The sequence below is a fragment of the Pan troglodytes genome, chromosome 5, assembly GCF_028858775.2.
Source record: "Pan troglodytes isolate AG18354 chromosome 5, NHGRI_mPanTro3-v2.0_pri, whole genome shotgun sequence".
Classification (NCBI taxonomy): Eukaryota; Metazoa; Chordata; class Mammalia; order Primates; family Hominidae; genus Pan; species Pan troglodytes.
This window is the reverse complement of record NC_072403.2, coordinates 173,658,445-173,671,696: the sequence shown is the minus strand read 5'-3', so window position 1 is coordinate 173,671,696 and position 13,252 is coordinate 173,658,445. Positions and strand designations below refer to the sequence as shown.

Below are 13,252 nucleotides of genomic sequence, written 5' to 3'. Positions count from 1 at the left end.
GGCGCGGTGGCTCACACCTGTAATCCCAGAACTTTGGGAGGCCGAGGCGGGCAGATCACGAGGTCAGCAGATCGAGACCATCCTGGCTAACACGGTGAAACCCCATCTCTACTAAAACTACAAAACAATTAGCCAGGCGAGGTGGCGGGCGCCTGTAGTCCCAGCTGCTTGGGAGGCTGAGGCAGGAGAATGACGTGAACCTGGGAGGCGGAGCTTGCAGTGAGCCTAGATCGCGCCACTGCACTCCAGCCTAGGCGACAGAGCGAGACTCTGTCTCAAAAATAATAATAATAATAATCATAACAGTCTGCAGATGCAGTCTTTCCTAGTTCAGATTATATCTGCTGCACCCAACATTGTAATGTATAGATCTTCAAAGAAGAACTTTCAACTTTAGAGACTCTAAATTGTTTCAAGGTAATCTCAATGTTTTAACAAGAGTTGGTGTTCTCATATAGGAATGTTTCTGCTATTATAAAATAAGACGAATTATCCAAAGAATTGGGTTGTCATTGGAAATTCTACCTTTTAAAATATCTCCTTTAAAACTGTTACTTTCTGTGAGCCAGAGAGCCACTTAGAAAATGCACTTTACACTTTGGTAAAAACCAGTAGATGAAAGCAATGATTCCAAATTCACCATTCAGTCATGTGTGGAGCTCTGGGCACGGTGAGCTGGGGAGTAACAAGTTAAGTCAAAAACTCCTTCTCTCATCTGGAGGTGTTATAATGTAAAATAGACAAGAGAGTGGGTATGTTCAAAGAAGTATGAGCGAAGGACGCCCTAAGCACTGTGAAGAGTGGACTGTTTCATTAATGTGTGTCCTCAGCTCTCTGCGCAGTAAATATTGAGTCGGTGATAAAACCTGAAGCAGGAAAGGAGCCCTTGTCAGAACTCACTAGCTTAGCATGGCTTCCACACCCTCTGCACTAGCAGCTCGGCAGGACCACTTTCCCATCCCTCACCTTTAAGTCCTCAAACAGAATCTCAGCCTTCTGAGTCAACACCAATTGCTGATGTTCATTCTCAGGCCAGCGATTCCATTTTTCCTTCATTTCTTCCATTCTATTTCCTGTCTCTTGCTCACTGTTGATGACATAGGCCCAACGCCCTTCACCTTGTCCATAAGTAAGTCTTTGCTTCTGATTGTCCAGTGACTCAAACCTCAGACTTCAGCATATCCTCTTCCGTGACCTTCTTCCGTTCAGCACATTATCTGTGTTTTTAGATTCCAGGCCTCTTCTCTCTCAACACTTCTCAAAAAAACTCCTTTTGCTTATGTACTTATTGGGCATGGTAGTTAATTGACATTTTTAAAGTCACTAAATAACCAAACACAAAAACAGCAAATACAAGGGAGACAAACACTTTGTGAACTTAGACCAAAAGGACAGCACAGAAGTAGTGAAATGACCTTTGACAGGTTCTTTCACTGCAGTAGCTTTACTCATGCCTATGAAAGTTCTTAAAATAAAAATTGGTACATAGAGAAACTTTTTTTTTTTTTTTTTTTTGAGACAGAGTCTCACTCTGTTGCCCAGGCTGGTGCAGTGGCACAATCTCGGCTCACTGCAACCTCTGCCTCCCAGGTTCAAACCTCCCCAGTAGCTGGGATTACAAGGGCATGCCACCACGCCTGGCTATTTTGTGTGTGTGTGTGTGTGTGTGTGTTTGTGTGTGTGTGTGTGTGTGTGTGTGTGTGTTTAGTAGAGACAGGATTTCACTGTGTTGGCCAGGCTGGTCTCAAACTCCTGACCTAAGGTGATCCATCTGCCTTGGCCTCCCAAAGTGCTGGGATTACAGGTGTGAGCCACCGTGTCTGGATGATAGAGGAAGTTGTAAATACACAAACACAGATAGATGAAAGTTTTTCCTAGGATAATCTTCAGCTTTGACACACCAACGATATCCGTGTCTATTGAGCTTCATTTTCTAGTTGATAAGTGCTTGCTTAAAACAAATTTTTGGGCTGGGCGCGGTGGCTCACACCTGTAATCGCAGCACTTTGGGGGGCCGAGGCGGGTGGATCATGAGATCAAGAGATTTAGACCATCCTGTCCTAACACGGTGAAATCCCGTCTTTACTAAAAATACAAAAAAATTAGCCTGGCATGGTGGAGGGCACCTGTAGTCCTAGCTACTGGGGAGGCTGAGACAGGAGAATCGCTTGAACCTGGGAGGCAGAGGTTGCAGTGAGCCGAGATTGCACCACTGCACTCCAGCCTGGTGACAGAGCGAGACTCCGTGTCAAAAAACAAACAAACAACAACAAAAAAAATTGTCTATAAATGAATTTCTTATGTAAGTGTGCAGGATGAAGGGCTGGATTTAACTGTCTGGAGTTGCTTATACCAGGGCCATGGTGCAATCACCTGAGCCGCATACCGAGGCTCAAGGTCTCGTGTTTTAGAGGCACCTGGTTGAACACTTGTGATGCTGCACTGCAAAACATGGATAGCAAATTTGAGCTCATTGGTAAAACTCTCTGACAGATGAGACGTGCTCAGATTCATCATTTTGGCTAATTAAAATAAAGAATAATTACTAATTCTCGTGATAAAATGCAAAGATCTGGGCAATCAAACCGTAGTGTAATTAACAATATACTCAAAGCTGTGTGGGTTTTCCCGCATCATAGAAGCTATTAGTTGTCTTTTAAATTGGATTTTTGTTTTATTTTCATCATCTCTTTCAAATGTATCTCACCCCAGCATATACACTCTAAATATATAAAAGCAGGGATGCTATATAAAAGCAGTGATGAACTTAAGTGGCAATATTTAGAGTGCTTACATGGGTTTTGTTTTTTATAAGAATTTGAAAGATGCCTTTCAGTAATGAATGCAATTATGCCTACGCTAAGATGAATAAAAGAAACCAAATGCACAGAACTAAAATGACAAGGGAAATTACTGAAATGAATTTAAAATACAAAATTCAAAAACAAAAAATACCATTAAGTACTTGTAAAACTATAAACTCTTTTCTGTTCCCCTGCCCCATTCCACTTTACCCCCAGCCCCTCTCTTTACCTCATTTTTAAGGAATTGTGTCCATTTAAGAAATTCCTCCGTTAAGGAATTCCTAAAGTTCGATGACTTATATTTATTTAATACTGGTTTTGGATATGATTTATTTTCCCAAACTTAATAGTGCCTGAATATGCCCTATTCAGGAACATGCCCTACAAGGAAGGCCAGTTTACAGAGCACACTCTATGGCGAAGTATAGGGTACAAATATAAATTACACAAATTTCCAGTTTATAAACAGGGGAGTGTTCCATAAATGTTCATGTCTATACATTGTTTGGAACTCAGAATTCTTTTCTCCTAAAGAAACCTCATTAACCATGATAATTAGGTGCCCCGCTGACCCTCTAGACCCTATTTAACTAGGCCTTATCTGACAGGGATGTGCCTAACCTAAGTGCCCTTTTTGGTTACACCCACTTGGGGGATGACAGTCCCACAGATTCTCTTTCCCCCAACGTTAACTAGACATTGACATGTTCACTCAGGTAACCAACCAACCACCATAATCTGTGGAAAAACACATTAAAGAGAGCACAAAATTCCATCTCCTTCACTTCCTCCCTTTCCTTTCTCTGATGTCAACCAAGGACAAACTTTTGAGAGCAGCAGGAGAAAGAAAATAATGGATAAGGATCCCTTTTCACTCTGAGAGCCTCCCATTCCCAGTGGCCACTCATGTGTTGACCAGCCAAATTAAATTTGTGATCTGAGGGATGCCGGATGTTGAAAACACTTGCCCTCTAAAATGTATCATCACAATCACTCAAAATATAGGTCAATAACAAAGGAAGAACTTTATGAAATTCAAAGGTGAAGGCAAAGCGCCAAGAATATACACAGAATTCAAAATATTTAAGTTGTTTTGACATTGTAATGACATACAAATAAGAAAAATGAGAAGTGTTTTTCATCTTTTGTTACTGCATGTTCTACCTTGTCCTCTGTCTCAAATCTCCCAAATGACCACAGAAAATCTATTGCAGAGCAGCGCTGATTAGATCTAGTGCAGGAAGTGACACCATCGTGTGGACAGTCATGGAGGTGTCACAGGAAAGAGAGGTCAGAGGAGGGTGTTCATAGAGCCTAGGGATCTGGGCTTAAGCGATTATTGCAGATATCTTTCAAGGTGGGAAACTGATTGGAGTTGAGCAGATTAATGACGTAGTAGTTTGGGGTCAGTGGACACAGTGAGACAAAGTCCTAAGGAAGCCTTCATAAGCAAACTGTTGTCTTATACAAGAGCTATTATTGCCCAGGTGAACCGTCTGATTTCCTGTTAAGAGAGATGGCTACTCAGATGAGCAAACTGTCTGGTTAAATTATTTGCAGGAGTTTCTTGAAGCAAACAGTGAAGTTATTTATTGCTTTACAAGCTTATCTTCCAGGGCAGAATTTTTCTGGAACAAATAATTAGGTCTCAGTGGTCTCAGTTCTCAGCCCCAGTAGGTAGGCTGTGTGTATGCAGGTGCTTTCAATTCTCATCTGCAGCCAAGCAGCTGCTTGGATTCCTCAAACACTCCAGGCTTTGGCCTCTTTGATTCTAAGCCACCTCCTCTTTTTCTTTTTTTATACCTCTTTGGTTGCTCTCTGCTCACTTGGCTGTTTCTACATCTACTTGGTTTGTTAGTGTGCGTCTTATTTCTTCTGCAAGCTCCAGGAAGGCAGAATCCCTGTCTGATTCATTTATGATTTCTCTATGGCCCCTGGCATTACGCATAGTAAGTGTACACTCAAGAGTTGTTTGATGAAGAATCAATGAATATTTGCTTGGAATTCACCTCCGGCCAATAAGGATAATATTATTTGTGAAATGAAAACTTCTGATTGTGTCTCATTATCAATGAGACTGATTCTTCCCTGGCACCTCATTGGAAGATGGATAGTCTCATAGCCACTAGAAGTTGACCCAGCAAGGATGTTTGGATTAATACAGCAGCTGCAAAAAACCAGAAAATGCCAATCTGCATCAATTTTAATATAAATTATGAAATCACAGCTATCTGAGCTTCATACACACTATGCTGAGCTCCTAAAAGATACTTCGCATCTTCTGGACTGGTAACTGCCTCATCTACAAGTAAGAAATTGAATAGATAATATTTCATGGCTTCTTTCACCTCATTCTGAAAGCATCAAAATTTACAAAGTTTCATGCTATACTACTCAGATAAGTTATGTCTACTAATTAGTGGTTGTATTGGAAGGTTTTCCTTCTCCAGACTACATTCATGCTCATATATGTTCACAAACTCAGGTCTATACGTTATTGAATTTTTATTCAGTCTTTTCCAAGGTTATTTTTAGATGTACTTTAAAGTTTTCATCTAGAGTTTTTTATTATGAAAAGTTCCAGACATCCAGTTAGATATTTAAAGTAGCATAATCAATGTCCATGTACACACTACCTGGCTTTGATGACTTCATTAGTTTAGTTCTTTTTCTGCCTTGATTTTGCCATCTTTAAAATGGGGATAAAAATAGTACCTGCCTTATAGGGTTGTCATGAGTATTAAATGAATTACACGCATAACACTGTGAAGAGTGTTTTGTTCCTACTAAGCATCATAGAAGTATTAGCTTTTCTTTTTAACAATTATTGTAATACACTTTAAGACAGATTTGAATAGCAGTGCCCTTCTATGGTCCTGTTCCTCTTTCCTCTTCCCTTGAATTTGATACATACTTCAGGGGCATTTATCATTTGCAGGCATTATTTTATATTCTTAGTATATTTGCGTGCATCGACATTGTTTAATAGATTCTCTAAACTTTCTGTAAATGACATTGCATTGTGCGTAAACGATTACAACTTTTTTCTCAACTTTATGATTTTGAGATTTACCTGTTTTGATACATTTCACTCTGGCTAACTCATATTAACTCAATTCCTAAAAATCTGTGCTTCAGTGTCATGGTCTCAATAAGAAATGAACACTTAATTTTACATTAGCCAACCCTGCCCTTTATACTGTTGTATTTTCTCTTTTCCACACAGTGCTAATGACCATCCAAAATGTTACATCATTTACCTACTTATTAGTTTATTTTTATTGTCTCTCGCCCCTTCAGAATGCAAGCTCCAATGAGGGATTTTTGTCTGTTTTAATTTTTCACGGCTGCGACCCAAGTGGCTGGCACAAAGTGGGTGCACAATGGCTATTTGTTGAATGATTTTATCTCTTCTCCTGTTGATGGTCCTTTTAGATGTGTCCTTTTGTTGTTGCTGTTATTACAAAAATGTTGCAGTAAATATTCTATTCCATATCTCCTTGTGTAACCATGTAAGTTACTCTCCCATGTGTATACCTATAAGTACATTATTAGGTGGAAGGTGAGTATCTTCAAGATTCTCCTTAAATGGCTTGGAATATCTTGAGACAGCAAGTATTGGCTACGGAGAAAGAATGCATGAATAATCCTTTATAAATAAAAACCCATCAGCAGAGAGAAAGGATTAAAATAAGCTTGGCTTTATTTATGAAAACGATAATGCTTTAAACTTGATTCTATAAAGTCCTGCTGCTGACTGAATGCAATTGCTCTGCCAAGACAGCTTAGTGAGTTTTCCGTGGATCCTATTAACGCCTGGCTCTCAGACTAATTCAGAAATGGCTACTTCAGCACAGTGTATGGCAACCCTAATCAACCTGGCTTAGCTGGAGTAGCAAGCCGCCCACTGGATTCCTTCACTGCTGCAGCCCAGCCTGCACATGTGGCCCATGCTCTCTGGCTTGTGCTCAGAGGTCAGTGTTCAGCCTCGCTGCATTGTCTTTGATCACATTGAATCATCATTTATTTTTGATGCCATTTTGTCGTTAGTCGGTTTCCTTTTCTAAGTTGTACTTAGGGGGGAAATAGAAGGTTACTGTAATTGTCAAGCCCACATTAGGGATTCTAAGCTATAGCCGAGAGAGAAATTAATCCTCAAAGCGTTTCGCACCAAACAGCAGCAATCTGCAAATTGCAGATTATTTGTGTCATGTGGCCAGTGCCAGGAGCACATCAGAGCGCTGAAATCCATTTCCATTTCTATCCCAAGCCTGGGTGCTCACGATTTTCCATGGAACCCAAGGGATATCACAATTCTCCTGTGATGATTTGCAAAGAAATTAAAAGAAAAAATAGTGATAGAAGACTCATGTGGTTTTTAGTGCCTCTCAATGGAATATATTTTCCAAATGAGTTTTCCCTACTTTACAGCATGATTGTTGAGGAAATTCACCAAAAGCTTTCTGAAAACATTATGGCTCATTAATCTCTCAAAGGTATTTGTTTTGTTTTGTTTTGTTTTGTTTGGGGTTGCTTTTTCTCAGTAGCTGTCTGTGACTTTGTGGAAATGCTACACAACTTTGTGACGCATTTTCATTGAGGAGCTTCCCGGTTAGATGATAAAATGACCTTTATGGTATAGCAACAGAATGAAAGTAAATGTTGATTACAGATACTAATTGAAATATAGAGCCCAGTTTCGCAGTTGTCCTTTAAAATAAGATTCAATCCTGTGTTTATATGCTTTTTAACAAATTGTCTTATTCATTTTTAACACCAAAAAGCTGGTATTCATTGAACACCAATGAGCTCAGATTTTTAGAAAACACAGGCAACAGATGAGTGAGGGGTTTAATAACTAAAGGAAAAACACGACAGAAGAGCACAAACTTGTGAGCACGGCATGAGGATGGCACGGAAAGAGGTGACATTCTCTTTTAAATTGCCAAGGACAGCAGGACGGGCTTTAAAAGTGGAGTCCAGGACAAGAAAAGAGGGAAAAGATAGAGAAGAATAGGCTCTTGTCAAGAAAGCTAACACAGTGTCAGTAGGTAAAAACACTACTCGATTCCTGTTTTCTTGAGCAAAGAGAATATGTCCCATGTTAGAAAGGACAGAATAACAATTTAAGGAGAACCTTGTGCTTAAGAAAAATGATGACATAATATGGCATATACAAATATTTTAAATGCCAATAGATGTCCAAACACTTCTATTATAGTCTCAGAGATGCTGCCGGGAATCTTTGAGATACAATAAAGAGTTCAGAGTTCCGGAGATGATTTTTTAACTTTTCAGAATGAGGAAAAATTGAATCTCAAAAGTTGAAAAGCAGTGAGTTTGATACCAGTTTCACCCATCAAACACCCAAAGAAAAAAATCATGTGAGCGCTTACTCACGAATTTCATCAGGAATACTCATTACATAAAGGAATATGCAGTCATTAAGAGTCAACGCAGATTTACCAAAAATCAATGCAGAAGAACCCACATGTGAGGGAGGTGATGCTTAAAGGGCATGGAAGGATCGGACATGGTCTCTATTGCTCCAAATCCAGAAGTAGTACTGTGGTTTTTATTCGTCAGGCCCATTTTTTCCTCTCTGCCACCTCCGCCCCCTCCACTAACGTTTTCCTGTCTCCCTACGCGAATGCATTCTGTGGGCCCGTCTTGCAGTTCCAGTTTTGTTATTTTTAAGCCTCATCTTCACACTGAGTTTATATCTGGCCATTTCCCACACTAGTGTCCCTGTGATGAGCACAGTTTGCAGATAGCCGTCCACGGTCTTCTTAAATATCTTGACGCCTTCCAGCTCTTCTCATCGAAGTCTATGCTGTGTCTAGTCTTGTTTGTTGTTTTTTTGAACCTACCAGGTGTTTCAAGTAACTATCTAGTCTTCTGTTAAAGATGTTTATATACGAGCTATCATCAACATCAGTCCTTTCACTTGTATCTTAGGAGACGGCCAGAATACAAATTCTGAAGATAAGCTAATTTAAAATTGTGTTTCTTATTTTATGCAGGATTAAAATAAAGCCATTTTTCTCAAGTTTGAGTGACATAAAAGACCACTTGTAAAGAAACAAAAAATTCTCCAAAACACCCAAGGTTGAATGAAGTTATATATATATATATATATATATATATATATATATATATATATATATTTTTTTTTTTTTTTTTTTTGAGACGGAATCTCGCTCTGTCGCCCAGGCTGGAACACAGTGGCGCAATCTCGGCTCACTGCAAGCTCCACCTGCCGGGTTCACGCCATTCTCCTGCCTCAGCCTCCCGAGTAGCTGGGACTACAGGCACCTGCCACCACGCCAGGCTAATTTTTTGTATTTTTAGTAGAGACGGGGTTTCACTGTATTAGCCACGATGGTCTCAATCTCCTGACCTCGTGATCTGCCTCCCTCTGCCTCCCAAAGTGCTGGGATTACAGGCGTGAGCCACCGCGCCTGGCTGAATGAAATTATTTTTAAGACCATATGTCTTCAATGTGTCTAGATATAAACTGAGCTATAAATACTTTATGCTTATACAACTAGAAGGCCCAAGTAAAAACATATCAATTAAATATAACTGAAAGTACAAGACCAAAATATTCTGATGGACTCTATCAATTCAATACGCCAGAGGCTGTCATTTTACTGACACTAAAGCAGTGCTTGGGATCCGAACAGGGCCCTGACGAGTTGGCCCAGATTCAAATGTTCCATCTCAGCAGGCCCGGGACCCTGAGCTGTGGGCTGCCTCCCTTCCCCCACAACTTCTCCTGTGACTCTACCCTTCGGACACTCAGCCCCAGACCATGGGACGTCACTGGCAGGGGAAGCCTCCCTTGCCTTCTATCCACTCTTTTCTCACTCGTTTCAGGAAACTAAACTATGATGACTTGCTCCCAAAGAGATCCAAAGCACAGGAACTGACTTGAGGCTGAATTTCACAGCAGTTTTTGTTTGAACTGAAGCCAGTCAAATGATCCAGAATATATTTTTACTATTGTTTAGGTAATCATCAGAATAGCAACCCCAAAATCAACAACTTCTCAAAAAGAATCTTCAGCCTGCAAGTCTCCGTGGCCTCTAGTTGGAGAAGCACTCAGCTCAAGCATCTGTTTCTCACTTGAAGGATCTAGTTTTCCTTCTCTACAGTACCAGACATGCCTGTGAAAGCTAATGTATTATGTTTTCCAGTAAAATATTCACTTGGGTTATTTATTTATTTATTTATTTATTGAGACAGAGTCTTGCTGTTGTTGCCCAGGCTGGAGTGCATTGGTACAATTTCAGCCCACCACAACCTCTGCCTCCCAGGTTCAAGCGATTCTCCTGCCTCAGCCTCCCAAGTAGCTGGGATTACAGATGCCCACCACCATGTCTGACTAATTTTTGTATTTTTAGTAGAAACAGTGTTTCATCATGTTGGCCAGGCTGGTCTCAAACTCCTGACCTTGTGATCCTCCTGCCTCAGCCTCCCAAAGTCCTGGGATTACAGGTGTGAGCCACCATGCCTGGCCAGGATTTTTATTTATTTTCTTGGTGGCATCACCTGTTTACACATGTGTTTAAATTTTGTTCACATTTTTGTAATCTTTTGTACTACTCAGTAAACATTTATGAAGCACTTTCTCAACGTATGAAATGTTGTATAATATAGGCTAAAGCTATGTTCCAGCATTTTACATGACCATAGAATTTTGGAATTGGAAATAACTCAGTGTATTAGTCAGGCTTCTCCCAAGAAACAGGACCTTTCTGTCTATAGGATCTATAAAGAGAAAGAGACAAGAGGACATTTACTGGGGGAAGGGCTCACACAATTATGGCAGCCAAGCAGTCCCGCAATCCGCCATCTGCAAGCTGGAAAACCAGGAAAGCCTTTGATCTAATTCAGTCTGTGTCTGAAGGCCTGAGAACTAGGGGTGGCAGGTTTGGGAGTTGTGTATGTCTTGCAGTCAGAAGGCCTGAGAACCAGGAAATCTGATCTTTAAGGCTCTAGAAGAGAAAGAGCATTCACCGTTCTCTGCCTTCTTGATCTGTGCAGGCCCTCAGTGCCCTCAGTGGATGGGACGATGCCTGCCCACATTGCTGAGAGTGGATCTTCTTGGTCCACAGACTCAGATGCCAGTCTCTCCCAGAAACACTCTCACACACCCACCCAGAAATAACATGTTATCAGCTATCTGGGCACCCCTTAGCCCAATCAAGTAGACACATAAATTCATCATCATACCCAGTAAAATTCCTCTCTAAAATATCCTACATAAGTATTCATTTAGCATGTGTTGAAAAACCTGCAGTTACTGTCTTATAAGGCAATTTATTCCATTTTCTTCTGTTGGTTTAAATCCTACTCTCTGAAACAATGCACAGATCTAATCTGTATTGCAATGAGCACCTTCACCTGTGTGAATACAGGTTTTCTCATTCCTCAGCTTGCCTCCCCAAGACAAACACTCTCAGGGCTTCTGACCACTCTCACATCACAATGCTGAGGAATATGAGAAATGGCTCCATAATTTAGTTGATATGTCCTGCATACAATCCAGTTTCCTTACTAGGAAGTTCAACAGATTATATAATCCATAGGTCTTATCTCAAAGAAACAGGTTTTTATATCAATTTGGTTTCCAGAGAGAATAATATAAATAAGCCAGTTACAGTGGCTCACGCCTATAATTCCAGCACTTTGTGAGGCTGAAATGGGAGCGTCAATTGAGCCCAGGAGCTTGAGACCAGCCAGGACAGCATAGTGAGACCCCATCTCTACAAAAAATTAGGAAAAAAAAAACTTAGCCAGGCTTGGTGGTACACACACCTGTAGTCCCAGCTACTCAGGAAGCTGAAGCAAGAGGGTACCTTCAGCCAGGAGGTCAAGGCTGCAATGAGCCATGATTACACACTGCACCCCAGCCTGGAGTTAGACCCTGACTCAAAAAAATAATAGTATAAATGACTACAACCTAATATCGAGGAATAGTTCTATTGAAAAGACAGGGATGCAACACATTTTAAATGATATTAAGCATATACTGGCCTAAATTTTACATATCTATACATTTGGGCCTTGAACAATGTGAGGCTTAGGAACACCAACATCCCTGAAGTCAAAAAACTATGTGGAACTTTTGATTCACCCAAAACTTAACTACTAATAACCTACTGTTGACTAGAGGCCCTTCCCATAACATCAATAGTCTATGAACACATATTTTACAGGTCATATGTATTATATACTATATTCTTAAAGTAAGATAGAGAAAGGAAAATGTTATTAAGAAAATCATCAGGAAGAGAAAATGTATTAACTATCCATTAAGTAAAAGCAGATCGTCATAAAGGTTTTCATCTTCATTCTCTTCACAGCTAGTGGCTGAGGAGGAGGAGGAGGGGGAAGGGTTGGTCCTGCTGTCTCAGGGGTAGCTGAGGCAGAAGAAAAATCTGTGTATAAGTGGACCCACAAAGTTCAAGCCCATGTTGTTCCAGGGTCAACTGTATTTTATTTTACATAGAATATTTATTATATATGTTATATTATTATATATAAATATATATATTTAGGCCAATATTTATATTAATTATATAATTCTATAAAATTATATATTTACATATATAATTTATATGTGTGAGTTATATAAAAAATATATAACTCATATCTATACATTAAATATAATTATATAATATTTTATACATATGTATTTTAATTAAGTGTGTGTGTATGTGTGCATATATATATATATATATATTTTTTTTTTTTACCTATTTACTTACTTTGTTTTACAACTGAAGAAGGAAAAGGTGAAAGTCTGAAGGAGCTTGGATTGATTGGGTGGAACGAGAAAGTGATAGGCACCAGAACTGCTGGGCCTTCTCTCTTGGTCCTTCCGTAAGATGCCCTTTCCAAACTCAAACGCAAGATCTAATAGGTCTTCACAAAGCCTCTTGACAAAACCAGGCAAGGTACTAACCGCCAGCTGAGCCCCCCAAAGAATGGATGTCTAGCTACCCGACCTTTGCTCTTACCTCTCAATGAGCAGGCCCCTGGCCTTGACGGTGAGCAAACAGGACATGATGAATAAGTCAGAGCCTGTGGTCACCAACTCCCCTACTCTGGCCCTGCGGAATCCTGGCTATATATGAGGAACCAGTGACATGCTGGACATGTTTCTAAGAACCAGAGTGGCATGACATCCTAAGGCCAGATCATAATCAGAGGGGAGAGAAAGCCTGGCCAGAGTCACATGCAACTGTTTTCTAAAGAGGTGCGGTTGGAGGCCAGGCAGCGGCCATAGCTCTTTTGAAGGTTTGGCTTTTTTTGTGGTTGGTTAGATGTGTGTTTTTCAGGTACACATCTGTGTCCTCCCAAAAGGCAACACTGGCAGTTGATAGTCATAACTGTGTGTAAGAACATATAACCACACAGAGTGAAAATGACGTTTTTGT

The 13,252-nt window shown here is 40.2% G+C and overlaps 1 protein-coding gene across 6 annotated transcripts in view; it reads left to right on the top strand.

Annotated features, from left to right (window-relative positions):
* The window catches only part of PRKN (parkin RBR E3 ubiquitin protein ligase), a 1,411,643-nt gene that overhangs the window by 1,149,246 nt on the left and 249,145 nt on the right, over window positions 1–13,252 (top strand). The gene's annotated exons all lie outside the window — the stretch shown is intronic.